The 4,603-nt window shown below is 36.3% G+C and overlaps 1 long non-coding RNA gene across 1 annotated transcript; it reads left to right on the top strand.

The window, feature by feature from the left end:
• The first annotated feature begins 2,836 nt into the window (after positions 1-2,836).
• On the top strand, positions 2,837-3,540 carry LOC138929278 (uncharacterized). The gene is made up of 3 exons (XR_011445694.1): positions 2,837-2,939; positions 2,999-3,062; positions 3,214-3,540. It is a non-coding gene; the product is annotated as an uncharacterized lncRNA (long non-coding RNA).
• The last annotated feature ends 1,063 nt before the right edge of the window (positions 3,541-4,603 follow it).

Below are 4,603 nucleotides of genomic sequence, written 5' to 3'. Positions count from 1 at the left end.
ATAATTATTANNANTAATTAATGATTTTTATTAATGAAATTTAATATTTTTCTTATTAATTTACATGTTAAATAATTCAATTTTCAATTATTTTAAAAATAATTATATTTATATTTAAATTTATTTTTATCAAAAATTATTATTTTAATAACGAACATCTTGTATAAATTAAAAAATTTAACATATTAAATTAATTTTTGTAATAACTTTATTTTTTAGTGCAGTCCGTTTAACGGAGTTCGATTTTCACATTCTTGACCTATTATTTGTACATTCACTTGAACCATTGGATTCAGTTTTAAAGAGTTTTATATGTTAACTTTGATTTTAAGGCGTTTTATATCTTATCGTTGACTACCGGCCGCACTTGGATTTACATTGCGCATACATATTTACCGCGCGGAAACAAGCGTCATTAAAACAACAATGTGTTTGAATCCCAAATGTATGCAAGACGTTGATGCACTATGTGCAGTACATATCAAGTGGAACTTGCGACACCAAGCACGTGCTTGTTCTGTTAGCAATTAGTAAACGCGAAGGACTTAAAAAAAAGGATGCGGGGAAACTACTACTGGCGTACTGCCGGATTGGTTGCTTGCATGCGTAAGTAGGTTAAGATTGAAGTTTTTAGTTTTGGGAGGCTATCAACGTTAGATATTATTGTGTACAAATCGTTAAAATTTGCACAGAGGACTCTAAAGGGTTCATGCAGTTCAAAGGATGTTCTACAGTGGGGCAAAACTAATGGTAAAAAGCATCTAGTGTTTCTTATTGGTACGTGAAAATTTAGCTGATCGAGCAAGTCAGTACTTTTCACGTCACCACGGATTAAGTTGTATAAGAATGTAATACCTAGCATGGTTCTACGATTAGATAAGGAGGGTAAGTTAATTAGTAAGAGTCGTCCTCTTCGGGGGACGTCGGTGGCCGCTGGAACTGGAAAGGAAACAAGATCGGCTTCATGTCTCCAGAACTGCTCCGGAGACGGTCTACCCAAAAACGGTGCTCCGAGCCACGCGCAATCTATCCTCGAGCTTGAGGAACTCCGGTTGGATCAGCTTTGCAAAAGTGTCTGATTTGCTGATTTCAGATCTTCAAACTGGGGTCGAGCTTCAGGACGACCTCGAGCCCGTTACCATTCGTAAAAGGCCAAAAACATCAAAAAATAATAATTTTTAACAAAAATTCAATTGCATACTTTTAGGGTAACGATATCCAATATTAATAAAATATAAGTTATTTCAATAATATGATCTATTATACATAGTAGATTTAATATAACATTATTTCAAATTATTACATATTATTACATATTTTTATAAATTATTACAAATTATTACAAATTATTCTAACAACTCAAAAACAGCTTTCGAAAGAATCGTCTTACATTTATTTGGTAAATTTCGGATGGACGAGGATTTTTCCAAATAATTTTCTGTTCTTTATCACTATCAGTTTTTGTAATAAGTTGAAGAGGAACATACGATGTGACAAACAAGCAACTGTCTTCCAAATTATTGTTTTCAAATTTCTGTTTATATTGGCTGTGTCCGGAACTGCCATCGAAGTCCCATTTCCCTATTAGTGTTAGGTTAGGACTTATCGAGCTTGTCTGTTTCATCGCCTTGTAATTTTAAAATGCTCGATGCGGTGTGGTCCAACAAACTTTGTAGCGCAACCTCAATATCACCTTCTGTAACGGTTAGTAGCTCTGGATAGCTTTTCTGCTTTTCCTTTAAAATGTTATTATAGCAGGGAAAAAAGTTAGCATCAATTTTTCCGTTAACGAAGCTTCTGATGAGTTCATATTGATTCTTCGTTAAGTTTGCCTCAGTCATAAGAGCTACAACTTCACATTCCTTTGCTGGAAAAATTGAAGGATTCGGTTGCTTGTAAGCCCAACGAATGTCATCCAAAGCTGACTTATCGAGCTCTGCTAGCTCTGCAATCCGTCGCCGCTTGGTTCTTTCAGAGCACTCTGCTAGACTTATTTTTGGACGTCCTCGATCAGATGAAGCACCGAATTGACTAACAGACACATATTCAAATTGTGACAACCAGTCGAAATTTTGTTCAATAACTTTTTTCTTAATTCGATAGCATTTATTCCATAGTGCAGCAAACTTTTTGAATAAATAATCCAATAGTTTCTTAGAATCGTTTTCAATGATTTTATAACCATGAGATTCAACTCTATGTTGTAGGTCATCAAAGGTTTTTTTAGCCTTATCAGGAATTGAACCTGTAACTGAGCACCACATCTCAAAAATATATAGACGTTGCAACTTGCACCGATATGAATTACCTATATATTAAGAAATAAGTTTTAAAATTAAAAAATGAAATTTAAAAATTCACAATTGAGCAATTGAGACTTCAAAGCATCAACGAATATGACGAACACAACAAAACGCAAAGTATGCGTTAGTACATAAACGCGCATAAGTCGGAAAGTTGCAAAAAGTTGCAGCTGAAATTTAAAACATATACTAAGAAAACATACACAATTATTAATAAAAAGGTTTCATTAAGGGGTGAGACGGGCAATACAACTATTTCTCTATGTTAAATCTATGTATACAAAAAAGTACACCACTCGGCAGTGCACTGATGAAACACTTAATTTAAAACAAAAACACAACATATTATGACATAAAAATTACTCAGTTTTATGCTAAATACGTTCACTTTCAAAATGCATTTTATTTGATTAAGATTGGACGCGATTTAATATATTCAATTAATTTGTTTGTACAGGCTAATTTTTATGCTTCGTTCACTGCTACGACCACTTGCTTTCTTTGTAGAGGTGGAGAAACATCGATGCGAACATCGATGACATCGATGTTTTCGAAACATCGGCAACATCGATGCTTAGCTGGGCGACATCGATGTTTTTCCATCTCTAAGGCACAAAGAGGAAGACCAGGCCAATTGTAAGTACATTTATCATTTAATCTCATTATAAATTATTAACAGAATATTGTTATTTTAGTTATACTTGTTGGTGGTGTTGGCGGGAGTGTGGTGGTACTTTAGCATGGACAGGTTTTTGAAAAGTAAGTACTAAATATCCGAATTTATCTTCCGTATGTTTGTATGTACATACATACACATACACATACGCATTTCTGCCGAAAAACACATGCACATTTGCATGCATTTTTGCTTTTGCATTGAATAGGCATTGATACAGTTTATTTCTTATAGGAACAGCAAGCGAACAGCCAGAACAGGATGAGAATCAAAAGAAGAGAGGCGTGATGTCTCTGTAGCTTGGGACCACTTCAAAAGAAACACAGAAACAACGCATGGGATTTGTAACTACTCTGGTAAGCCGATAAAGACGTGTGGCAATACCACAAATTTGATGGACCACTTAAAGCACGTTCACCCTGATCGGCTTAAAGTTGGGGGACCTGCAGAAAAACCAAACCTTTTGGAAAAGTTCGTTGGAAAATCTATTTCATATTATGAAAATGACTCAAACCGAAAACGTCTGCTAGACAGTAAGGTTATGAACATGATTGCTGTCGATGTTCAACCTTTTTCGTGTGTTGAGGACGAAGGTTTCCAAGAGCTAATGAAGGAAATGGACCCCCGCTATAAGTTACCCAGTAGGTCGCACCTGCGCAACGTAGTGCTTCCGTCTCAATACGAGTCTCTTAGGAAGAAACTACTGTCAGTACTTTGTGATATTGATTTTGTGGCCATAACGACGGACTTATGGACATCTAAAGCAAACGAAGGGTATATTACTGTTACTTGTCATTTTGTTTTAAACAGTTTTACGTTGGAGTCGGCAATTTTAGCGACAAGGCAGCTTCTTGACACTACCAATCACAATGCCACTAATATTTCTGAAACATTAAAGGACGTGCTCAATGATTGGGGTGTCACAAATAAGGTTGTTTGTGTTGTGACAGACAATGATGCGACGATGCTAAAGGCATGTGAGTTGCTTGAGTATAAGCACTTGCCTTGTGTAGCGCACACAATAAACCTTCTTGTGCAAGTTATTCTGAAATTGCCCGATTTCGACGTAATTCTAACAAAATGTAAGTCAGTAGTATCCTTTTTTAAGAGAAGCCAGATCGCTTATTCCAAATTTAAGGAAGCCCAGGGTGATAATCCGCATTGTCTGCTGCAAAAAATGCCAACTCGCTGGAACAGCGCATATGAGATGATAAAGCGCATACTGAAGACAATGGAGTTCATTACAATAGCTTTGGCATCTTCTCGTGGCGCTCCATCGCCCTTTTCAGCAGCAGAAGTGGATATATTGAATGATATATGCGAGTTGCTATCCCCTTTCGAAGAGGCGACGCTTTCTGTTTCTACAAATACAAAAGTTTCGGCGTCCATAATAATCCCCGTAATATGCGAACTTCATCATAAAATCAATAAAATTAAAGTCAACACAGAAAAAGGGAAAAACATATTGACGAACATCAAGCTAGGTCTTACCAAGAGGCTCGCAAGCTATGAGACACGCACAATACCTCGAATGGCTACCGTATTGGATCCCCGCTTTAAGAAACAGGGATTGTTGATTCCCTTTAATGCGGAAGAAGGTGCCAAAGCTGTGCAGCATGAACTT

This window comes from Drosophila kikkawai, chromosome X (assembly GCF_030179895.1).
Source record: "Drosophila kikkawai strain 14028-0561.14 chromosome X, DkikHiC1v2, whole genome shotgun sequence".
Taxonomy (NCBI): Eukaryota; Metazoa; Arthropoda; class Insecta; order Diptera; family Drosophilidae; genus Drosophila; species Drosophila kikkawai.
Note: the sequence above shows the minus strand (reverse complement) of the source record. Positions and strands in the feature narration are given on the sequence as shown.